Genomic DNA, 12,090 nt, shown 5'->3' on the forward strand with positions numbered 1-12,090 from the left:
GGCCAGACTGCACATGTGCTCACTGCAATGGCTACTGAAGACTCAATGATCCCAGTACTTCAGTGCCATGAAGGATCTACCCAAAGTATCGAAGTTGGTGGCAAGTGTCCTATCTTGGTGGGCCAGCAGAGAAAACATGAGGACTGGGGCACACTTTTGGCCTCCGTGTCCCCAGACTGAAGTAGTTAGATGAGTCATTGAAGGGTTGGGAGAACTCACTGTGGGGATCTGCAGATGAGAGCGGCCTTTGGTCACCCATGGAGAGCCGGTGGCATATCAACAGACTTGATTTGCCGGCGATCAGGCTTGCTCTGATGGCCTTTGCGCCCTCCCTCAAAGGGCTGCATGCCCTAGTCATGACAGAGAATACAGTGGCCATGCACTGCCTCAACAAACGGGGTGTGTTCTGTCCCTAGCCCTTTGCAAGTCGGTGATACAACAATGGTTTTCTGTTACTAGAGGACCAGATCTTCGCCTAAGCTGTCAATCTAACCGGAACAGAGAACGAGCCGGCGGATGCTCTGAGCAGGCAGAGCACGGTCTCCCATCATTGGGAAGTGTGCTAAGAAGTTCTGGAGGAGATCTTCGCTCAGTGGGGTACTCTGATCATGGATCATTTTGGTACGAGGTACAACTCGGAAGTGCAGTTTTGCTCGAGGGAATTCCCCGCAAATGGTGCACTGGGGGATGCATTCATAGTGGAGTGCGTCTTCTGCCTCCACTATGCCTTTCCACCGATACCTGGATACCCCGATATCAGGAAGTTGAGTAGGTTTCAAACCACCATGATCTTGATTGGCCCGAATTGGGCAAAGAGAACATGGTACTCGGAGCTCCTAGAATTGACCATCTGCCCACCTCTCTGGTTGGCTCAACGGTCGGACCGCCTATCCCAATTGGAAGGTCGGGTACTCCACACAAACCTGGAAACCCTCAACCTACATGTGACTCTTAAGAGGATGAGATATGACTGCAACCTCTCAGAAGAGGTACTCGAGGTGCTACTGGCTGCACGCAGACCATCTACCAGATCTCTGTACACATGCAGATGGAGAAGATTTGAGGCGTGGTGCAGGAAACCCAGGATGAATCCCATAGCTTGTTCTACCACTTCGGTGAAGGAGTTACTTTCTTCACTGGCCTTCTCAGGCCTTCAGGTTGGAACACTCGGGATACTTGCTGTGTCTATTTTAAAGAGATATCCGGATCAAGTTCTTGTGTTGCAAGAACAGCTGAACTGTGATGCAATTACCAATTTATGTGGCTCTCTCTCTGTCCAGAAAGGGGTTGGCTGTTCCAAAACAGACAATCTCTAGGTGGATAACTCTGCATTGCAGTTTTTAACAGAGAGCATGACAAGATCTGCCACCAGGCATCAGAGCTTATTCCACCAGGGGCATCATCTACTTTGCAAATGGGTGTTCCAGTAAAGGAAATTTCCCAGGCAGCGACGTGGCCACCGCTCCACATTTGCACCAAGCATTACTGCCTGAATGTCAACATGTGGTGCGAATGCCCCTTTCGTTAGGGCAGTTTTGCACAGCATCTTTAAGGGCTTTTGTTCCCACCTCCACACTCTTTACTGCTTGGGGAGTCTTATCTGATGAGGAATATGCGGGAGAAAGCAATCCATTGAAGGAGAATTTACTTACCAGGAATGTTCTTTCTATGGAGTCTTCTCCCGCAGATTGCTCATCACCCTTCCATCCGGCCCGCTATGAAAGTGGTCTTCAGTCTTTGTGGTTATCTTCTTCTTGGGGGGCGAGGTTTTGAATAGTTATGTATCACGCACAGTTTTAGGCCTTTCTTTGGTAACACTTTCATTAAACAGCTTCTATAATTCTGTTCCTCTGAACAAAAATAAAAGGTTTTGTTGGCTGTTTTCCACTAGAACCCTTGGATTCTCCTCCGGGGCTGCTGAGCTTGTGGGGAGAAAGGTGAGGAACTAAGGTATGGAGGCCTAGTGATGTAGTATATATGTCGGATGAAATCACATCCAGAACCAGCAAGTGGCGCAATCGAGTCATGGGATCTAGGATCGAGTCGTACTACACCCCCTGTCGAAAATGTTTCCGAGCTGCTGGTGCTATATGTGTTTAAGCAGTAGTTGTGTGACAATACTTAACTATTTTTCATTGCTAAGTGTATTCAAAGGCCTAATAACTAATTGTATATTTTTGTACATCTTCTGTCTAATTTGAATTATTAGAGTGCTCTGTGTGTGTCTGATTGTAGCCCCACTCCCTCCTGAGTCTAAGCCGTACTGCTCAGCTACCCTACCGTGATAGATTTGGTTAGATATCGGTGTCTTCTCCCTATTCTCTATAATAGGGTGGACTCCCAGAATATACTCCCAGAGTTAATTCTGAGAATCCATCTCAACAGTGTCCTTAAGTTCTGCTTAATGTGCTCTTCAAAGGCGGCTCTGCCTAGTTATGAATCAGCGGGATGTGACAACCGCATTCACTCTTCAAGCTCTCAGGCACATAGCTTGGACCTTACTGATCGCCGGTGTGCAGTTCAAATAGCGCCATGGTCCTGCTGTTCCCCGCTGACTCTCTAATGGTTCGGTTGTTTGCTCTTTCCTTCATGGCCAGGACGTTTGGGACAAAGAGAAAAATACTGTCCGCCTGCTACAGATTGAGGAGTCCCCATCCCCTCTTGCCAGGGACCGCTCCCTGTCACAGCCTGCACTTTTAACCACTCTGTCCTATAGACAGAGCCCACCTCTGTTACATATGGTAGGTCCTAGACCAGGGGTCAGAACATAAAACAGATTGGCAATGGGTAGGCAGAAAAGGGAACCAGATATTTTAACCTACCAATAAAATAAGGCCAACGCTGCCACATCACATTCATTCGCAATTTATTCTTTCACCGTACAGGCATCTTTTTTCGCTGAAACTTCCACTGTGAGCACTTATGTGTCATGTGGTGAGTTACTGTTCTCCAGCATGGGGTCTGGCATGGATTCACATGCTCATGAATATTCCCTGTCGTCAGGCTGGGAATCCTCGGTAAAGAAAAAACCAGTATCAGTTTCGTTTCTGATCTGTCTTTCGTAGTAGTAACCAATCACTGGTCTCTGCGTCATACTGACCACAGCCAATGACTGCCCTCTACCTAAGCCCCGCCTCTGGCAGCCATCTTCAGATTTTTACCGCACGTTCATGTGTTGGGATCCTCGTGCTATTGCTCTCGAGCGTTAGTGCTATTTTTTCACGTTTTTTCTCAAAAACTTCGTTTTTTCGGTCAAAAGAGCCTGAAGCTCCACCGACTCTCCATCCGATCAACGGGGACCCGTGTCGGATTCGTCTACGCCCCTCAAGGGTGAAGATTTCGTCGAGCTACGCTTTTGGAGGATTCCAGAAGTTTCTCAGGCCCATCTCGGTCATGGCCCAGGAGAAGGGAAGCTCGACGCCCGGAAAGCTGTTCAGGGTCTGCCCTGGATGCCAGCTGCAGAATGTCTTTAAGGAAGACGAACACTCCTTTTGTCTTTACTGCCTAGATGAGGACAAGACGCACGTGGAGAAGGACTGTGCGTTTTGCGGCAACATGTCGGAGCGGACCATGAAGGACCGCCATCAACGTCTCGCCAACTGGCTGGAAGGGAAGAGCCCGTCCGGCGAGAAGAAGAGGAAGAAATCCGAGCGGTCTTCTAAGACCTTTGAGGATGCCCCAGCGACAGGGGTCCAACACAAGGCCAAGCACCGCGAGTCCGCTGGCACCGGGAGCGCCGAACGGTCGGGCTCTACGGGCGCCAGGCAGGGCGCACCCTCCCCGGCACCATCAACCACGAGCCAACGCTCTGGGTCGGGTAAGAGGAAGGCCGAGCACCCGGCAAAGCTCCTGGAGAGGCCCCGGTCGAGCTCGAAGGCAGAGGGGGAGCGAGGCAGTGCCCCCCCCCCTCAAGGAGAAGGCGGTGAGCGCACCTAAGGTGGTGAAAGCCTTAATCCATCCGGCCAAGGCCTCTATCGAGACAGTCGCGGCGGCCCTGGCTCAGCCTGTGGAGGCTACACCAGTGGCGGCGACCTCGGGGCTCAGAGTCTCCCTGCCACCGCGGAGGGAGTCCTCTTTTATGCCCATCGACAGGACCCCCGTGAAACCTCCGACGGAGAAGAAAAAGGGGGGGCAGGAGGTCGTCGTGGATTCGGCCTCAACCTGATCTGATCTGATCGAGGTCTTAAGCCACGGCGTTGGCGTGGAAGAAGACCAGCCCGTCGGGAGGGATCCCGACTCAGGAGACGACGACATCGTCGAGGGTACCGACGGGGCCCCTGACCGCCCGTCGGACTCCCCTCTACCAGCGCCGCAAGACAACTCGGCGGCCATTTTGTTGGCTATACAGTCCTTATGCTCAGAGATAAGGACGAGACTGCCGTTACCAGTGGAGAAGCCACTCCTGTCGGGGGACCCGGAACCAGGCCCTTCGGGCAGCCCCCCTCCTAAGAAGAGAAGGATTCACCCTCCACCTCCTTTTCAGCCGTCGCGCCCTGTTCAGCCCTCCTCCCCGTCCACGACTCGAGGGGATGACACGGGGACTGACACGGCCGCGACGGGTACGGACGACGAGGTGTACGACGAGGATCTGCCGTCGTCACCTCCCACCCGGGCTTCCCGCCCGACGAGATTGGATCTTTTCACTCCATGATCGCCAGGGCATCCGAGCTCTTCCAGCTCTGCCCTGAGGAGAAGAAGAAGGAAGGTTTCTTTTATCAGCGGCGCGAGGCCAAGAGGAAGACGGTCCTCGCGGTGCCTCTGCTGGACGATATTTGGGATGAGGGCCTTGCCCTCCTCAAGAACCCGTCCACGACGCCGGCTAGAAGAGACCGGTACGAGAAGAAGTACCGGGTCCCGGACGCGGCCCCCTTGTGCCTCCGGGGGCACTCCGTCGTCTCCGCGGCGGCCAGGAAGAAAGCGGGAGGTGCGGCCTCCACGTCGACTTCCCCACCGGACCGCGAGGGAAAGAAATTGGATACGATGGGGCGCAGGGTCATCTCGTCTGCAGCGACGACGATTAAGGCGGCCAACGCTTTAGCTATGGTAGCCCGCTACGACAGGGAGCTGTGGTACAAACTGGCTCCCCTGCTGGACTTCCTACCGGACGACAAGAGGGCGGATGCCCTAGAGATCTTGCAGGAAGGTGAGGTGGCGTCGGACCACGCCATCACGATTGCGACGGACATCGCCAACACTGGATTTCGCCAGTTGGGCAACGGTGTGTGCCTTAGGCGGCGTGGATGGCTCAAAACTACGGACTTCCGTCAAGACGTACAGACCAGAGTCCTGGACATGCCGTTCGATGGGAACAACCTGTTTGGGAAAACAGTGGACGATTCCCTTCAAGCCATTAAAGCGGACACTGAGACGGCCCGGGCTCTCGGGGTTCTCCAGCAACGGCGGCCGCCCTTTCGGAGCGGCGGAGGCAAGGACGCCTCCAAAGGTTCCGGCGGCGGATTTTCCACCTACCGTCAAGCGACCCGTTCGTCGTCTCAGGAAGCTTACAGGGGACGAGGCAAGTCAGGCGGACCCCGCCGTCGTCGCCAAGGAGGTCAAGGCGGCAAAGCCTTGTCTAAGCAGGATTGAACCGGCCGTGGGGTCGGGCCCCCACCAAAGCACCCCGGTGGGAGGCCGGCTGGCGAGCTTCGTCAGCGTGTTTGAGTCCATCTCCACCGACCGTTGGGTGCCGGACGCCCTAGCCCAGGGCCACGCGCTCGAATTTCAAAGAAGGTGCCCGCGCGTCCCCCCTGTGGCCAGGAAAGAGCTTCACGTCCCTCAGCTTCTCCGGGAGGTAAAGGCGATGCTCGGGAAGGGCGCCATCGAACTCGTCCCAAAGAGGCTTTGGGGCTCCGGAGTTTACTCAAGATACTTCCTCGTGAAGAAGAAGACGGGAGGATGGCGCCCCATCCTAGACCGACGACGGCTGAACAAGTTCATCAAGGCACGGAAGTTCCGGATGGTCACCCTCCAGCACGTCCTGGGGCAGCTGGAGGAGGGCGACTTCCTGTCATCGTTGGATTTGGAGGATGCCTACTTCCATATTCCCATCCTAAAGGGGCACCGAAAATTTCTCAGGTTCGTGGTCCAAGGGCGTCACTATCAGTTCAGAGCCCTTCCCTTCGGTCTACGGTCGGCTCCCAGGGTATTCACCAAGTGCCTTGCACCAGTGGCGGCGCAGCTGCGCCGAGAGGGGATCCACGTCTACCCCTACCTGGACGACTGGCTCATCCGAGCCAAGACGAGGGAGCTCGCCGTGAAGCACACGGCAAGGACCGTCCAACTTCTCACGGACCTGGGATTCTCCGTGAACTACGCCAAGTCCCACCTGGTACCCGCGCAAGACGCACTGTTTCTGGGAGCGAAGCTCGACACAGTGTCCCTTCTGGCCTCCCCGTCGGAGGAAAGGACCAGGGCCATCCTGGGCAAGGTACAGCGGATGCTGGTTACCGACGCGGCCAAGGTGAGGTCCATCAAGTCCCTCCTCGGAATGATGTCTTCTTGCATCTACCTCATTCCCATGTGCAGGCTCCGGATGCGCCCGTTGCAGGAGTTCCTGGACGCGTGCTGGATCCAAACGACGGGCGACTTCGAGGAGAGGATCACACTCGACGAGAGTTTCCGACGAGCGATCCGGTGGTGGGGCACCCGCGCGCATCTGACGGCGGCCATGGACTTCCAGACCCCAGGCCGCCAGGAGACAGTGACCACGGATGCCTCCCTGGAAGGGTGGGGAGCGCACACCGAAAATCTGCACGCGAGAGGCCTTTGGCTCCCGACGGAGAAGTCCCTCCATATCAACGTCCTGGAGCTCCGTGCAGTGTTTTGGGCCCTCAGATCCTTCCTTCCGTCCCTCAAGGGCAAGGTGGTGAGGATCTTCACCGACAACACCACCACCATGTTTTACATCAGGAAACAGGGCGGAACCAGGTCCCCAGCACTGTCCAAGGAGGCGCAGGACCTGTGGCATTGGGCCGTCGCCCAAAGGATGTTTCTGGTGCCGTTTCATCTGGCAGGGATAAAAAACACCATCGCCGACTCACTCAGCAGGGAGCTGCGCTCGTGCCACGAGTGGGAACTACGGCAGGATCTAGTGGATCGCCTCTTCCGACGGTGGGGCACACCCCAGATCGACCTGTTCGCGACGGCGACGAACTCCAAGTGCCGGAGGTTCGCCAGCAGGTTTCCCCAGCCGAGGAGCATGGGCGATGCTTTCTCGTTCCCCTGGGAAGGCCTGTTCCTGTATGCGTTCCCTCCACTGCCACTGCTGATCCGGCTCATCAACCAGCTCAAGAGGTCACGGTGCAGGATGATCCTCGTCGCACCTGCGTGGCCGAGGCAGATATGTTTCCCGTACCTTCTGGACTTGTCAGCGTCCCCGTCAATCAAGCTGCCAGTGGACGCGGATCTGCTCTCCAGGGAAGGAGGCGCCATCCTCCACCACGACCCGAAGTCGCTGAACTTGCAGGCCTGGCTCCTGCAGCGCTAGAGTTTGGAGGATACGATATACCGGCCGACTGCAGAGAGGTTCTTGCAAAGGCCAGGGCGTCCTCGACTCTTAAATGCTACGGACACAAATGGAAGAGGTTCTCTGTCTGGTGCCACGCACAGAAGATTAACCCTCTAAGGATTACGGCTCCCCAAGTACTGCCGTACCTGTTGACGCTGGCCAAGGCTGGACTGGCGCACGCGTCCATCAAGATTCATCTTGCTGCGATCTCCCGATACACCAGAACCACGGGGCGGACGTCCTTGTGGTCTCATCGTCTGGTGAAAGAGTTCATGAAGGGACTGTTCAGATCGTTCCCGCCGGTGAAGGCTCCGGCCCCGGCGTGGGAGCTCAACGTGGTGCTAACCAAGCTCATGGGACCTCCGTTCGAGCCTCTGCACTCGGCCCCGTTGAAGTTCCTGTCGTGGAAAACAGCGTTTCTTGTGGCCATCACCTCCGCACGACGAGTGGGAGAGATCCAGGCCCTATCTTGCAAGCCACCATACTTGACTTTTCACGACACGAGGGTGGTGCTCAGGACGCACCCCTCCTTCATGCCCAAGGTGCCGTCGGAATTCCACCTCAACGAACCCTTGGTGCTGCCTGTTTTTTTCCCGTCGCCTTCGTCGCCGGCTGAGAGGACTTTGCACTCGCTTGATGTGGCTAGAGCGCTGAAGTTCTACGTGGACCGCACAAAGTGTTTTCGGAAGACGTCACAACTCTTTGTGAACTTTGGACCTGTCAATCAGGGGAAGGCTCTCTCGAAGGCTTCCATTTCCAGGTGGCTCTCCGGCTGTATCATGTACTGTCATCGGTTGGCAAACCGACCGCTGCCTGGCCGTCCGAGATCCCATTCCACCAGAGCGATCGCAGCTAGCACGGCGTTCCTTTCTGGTGTGCCCCTGCTGGACATATGCAGGGCTGCTACGTGGAGGTCGACACACACCTTCACGAAATTCTACTGCGTCGATCGGGATTCCAGGGAGGAGTCCAGGGTCGGCCAAGCAGTGCTGCGCAACCTGTTCGCCTGAGGTGAGCCTGGTGAGGAGGTAAGATTGCTTAATGTTGAGTTTGATGTAATGCTTAATGTTGAGCCTTTGCCACCTCCCGTGGTTGTGCATGTGTGTACTGCTATGTATTCTTTATTCATGAGCATGTGAATCCATGCCAGACCCCATGCTGGAGAAGGAACAAGTTACTTACCTGTAACTGTTGTTCTCCAGCATGGGTCTGGCATGGATTCACATGCGGCCCCTCCCGCCTACCCCTCTGCGGCTCTTCGCTTGGTCATACTGCCACTTCACGTGCTTCCAAATCTGAAGATGGCTGCCAGAGGCGGGGCTTAGGTAGAGGGCAGTCATTGGCTGTGGTCATTATGGCGCAGAGACCAGTGATTGGTTACTACTACGAAAGACAGATCAGAAACGAAACTGATACTGGTTTTTTCTTTACCGAGGATTCCCAGCCTGACGACGGGGAATATTCATGAGCATGTGAATCCATGCCAGACCCATGCTGGAGAACAACAGTTACAGGTAAGTAACTTGTTCCTTACCGATCCTCATCCTCAGGAGTCCCACTGTTCCGGGGTCGATTTTTCTTTGGAGAAACGCCTCACCTGCGTTATCCTTTTGACTTACATTGTTGGTCCTCCTGCTCTCCTTCAATTTCTTCTGTGGCTTCTGGTTCTTCAGCCAATCTCTATATCTCTTGATTGGGGTATCCTCTAGCCCTCCATGGGGTTATTTGCCCAGAAATGTGCGCCTGTGAGGAAAAATGGAAACCTTTGTTTTCTGCTTACACATGGTTGGCCCACTGACTTTTACTTACTTTAATTTAATAACTTGTATAGCGCTGACCTTGGACCCATAGGCATGAGGGCTGTTGGGGAGAATTCTAAGAAATGTGCTAATTCCTCTCTACCTTGGATACCCCCAGCAACTTTTCTGGATTTTAGGACTTTTAATTTTTAACCTGGAGAGAGTCAGACACTTTTTTCCCACTCGCTTGTGTATTTTTAGTGATTTGAACTTTCTTTTGGTTTTGGAGTCTGACAAACTCCATAGGCATCATATTTTACATTGTGTCATACTGCACCTTCAATGCAGTGACACAGGGAAGTCTTCGGATTTCCCCAAGGTTTAAATACCTTTGCTTGGATAAACTACTGTTTCCAAGAGCAATACATTGAAATTGACGTTACCTACATTGTAACTTTCTAGACCCAACACACACTATCTTACAATAGGGTGTTGGAGGGGTTACTTAGTATCCCCTTTGTCTATCTTCGCATGTAACATTTTTATGTTACCCCTTCCCGCGTGCTGCGTTTGCAGCTGCAGTAAAGCACCTAAGGGTGCTATTTTTGCCAAAATGGCCCATTCTTTTTTTTTCACCATTTCTTTGTGGAAGGTTTCTTCTTGAGATTTACTGTATGACCCAAACCAGGTTTGGTCCCTTTGTTCGATTTTCCTTTGGCAGGATTTTCGAGTGAAGTCCGCCTCTGGCTCCAGGGTATCTGGCAGGGGCAGGGGCAGGAAGCGAGGGAGGTGCCCAAAACTCCCTGTGCTTAGTATCCTAGGATACTGTTAGGCAAAGTTTGTATGCAGTACCCTCTGGGAATACTACAAACAACTCTGACCACAGGTATAGGCAAACCATCCTTTGGTATAAGCTTGTACTACGCAGTTTTGGTAGCGTGTTGAGCAGCCAGGCTTATCTCAAGAGGGGTACTTTTGAGCTGTAGTGGTGTTACACAGATATTCAAATAAACTCTTACACTCATGGTTTCTTGCATAAACAATCATTAATTTATCAGTCGGGTATAAAGCCTTCTTCCAAAGGGGGCAATATAATAGTAACACACACAAATACACTTCAATACTGTACACTTAGTTTCTAAATCAGTAAAAGACCCTTTTGGGATGGCCTACAGACACAACCTACACCCACAGGTGACTTCAATAACTAGGGTGCTGGGGACATTAATATCTTACTGTTGGCATTCCGAATATTTTTAGAAATTGCTAAAAAGGCAAAGGTTATTAGAACAATAAATCTTCTTAAGCAGGCAAATACTTTTGGATCCCTCAAGAAGAGTCGTACAACTCAATAGGCTAAGCCAAAATCGATGGGCAAAAGTCTTGTTTAGGATGAAGCACTTCTGGTAAGTAAATGAAAAAAGTCTTTGCACAAGTTCTTGGAAGTCTTTGATGAAAAGAAGAATCAAATTTAGGGCCACAAGCTGATTAGAATTGTAAGTTGTAGAAGTTTCAAAGCAACTCTTCAATAAGAGGTAAGTTCTCTTAGACTTGTTTTACAGTACCTTAGAAATAAAGAAAAGATCCAGCTGATAACATCTGTTCCTGCGCAGCTCTACAGATCTCACTGTTCCTAAGCCTCAGTCATGGGGACAAGAGGGAGGACGTCGGGGGACTCCTGCAATGCACTGGGACAGTCAAAACTTGCAACCGGCAAACTTCACTCAAATAGCAACACTGCGGTTCCTGGCTGTCGAGATGGACCTTCCTTGATTCTGGGGTCCCGCACTCTGTTGAGGGGGCTCGGGCTCGGGCTCGGTCAGTCCTGCTTCTTGGGAGTCCGGAGGATCTTCCAAAAGCTCTAGGCCAGCTTAAAAGCAACGCACACAATCTGGTGTTCCTCTCCCTGGCTATACGGTTTCCAGTAGAAACTCTGTGGAAATTCAACCAGCTCAGAGATGAATGTCCAGGTGGCTTACTTTGGAGTTGATTGGTCTCACCAACTCAGAGAGAAGTCGTCCTTGCGGGGCTTCCGTAGTCGAGGCAAATTAGGAGCTTCAGCACAGCAGCAGGGCTTCACCGGGCAAACCAATAGTCCAGGAGTTGCAGTAGGCATCTCTTCCAAGTTCTTCTTCGGATTCCTTCGTCCAGTGGTCGACTCTGCCATTCAAGCCAAAAAGCCTCACCATTTATGCAGGTTCCTCCCATTCATTCCAGCCTAGCTGTCAGTCACCCAGGAAGTGTCTGTGTGCCATCCCAAAAGTGTACTTACTGATTTAGAAATATTAAGAGGTTGTATTGTGGAGTCTATTTGTGTATTACTATTATATTGCCCCTTCTGAAGAAGGCTTACTCAAACTGACTGTTAAATAAATTAATAATTGTTTAATCAAGAAACCTGGTGTGCAAGAGTTTATTTGAATACCCAAAGGGTACTGCATACAATCTTGCCTAACAAGGGCGCTTAACAACCAAAAAAGCAGATTGGGGAGAATGCCCCCATTGACTTCTATTGAACTTTCTGCTCAACCAGAAACTTTCCTAAAGTGACTTATTGTGTGCTTAGCTGCCCCTGAACATTTTTTGTGTACCCCTCTGAAGTTCTGGTAGTTTAAGGCTAAGAGGTGGATTTTTCAGATTTACCATTGACTTTATATGTATTTTTAAAGTCATTCTCCCCACTTCTCTCACTATGAATGTATGTGGACACAAGGGATGTTTAACTGTTTCATTAGAATGTCTGGTTACCCTATCCCTAACTCCCTGGTCACTATATGTTGTGTGACTATTTTTGATAGTGGACCCACCTTAAATTATAGGGTTGAGGAGAGTCTGCAAATAGAT

The 12,090-nt window shown here is 52.2% G+C and overlaps 1 protein-coding gene across 2 annotated transcripts in view; it reads left to right on the forward strand.

The window, feature by feature from the left end:
• MYH10 (myosin heavy chain 10) overlaps window positions 1-12,090 on the forward strand; it is a 1,173,511-nt gene that overhangs the window by 999,765 nt on the left and 161,656 nt on the right. The window lies entirely within an intron of this gene.

This window comes from Ambystoma mexicanum, chromosome 3q (assembly GCF_040938575.1).
Source record: "Ambystoma mexicanum isolate Mex_15411 chromosome 3q, UKY_AmexF1_1, whole genome shotgun sequence".
Lineage (NCBI taxonomy): Eukaryota > Metazoa > Chordata > Amphibia > Caudata > Ambystomatidae > Ambystoma > Ambystoma mexicanum.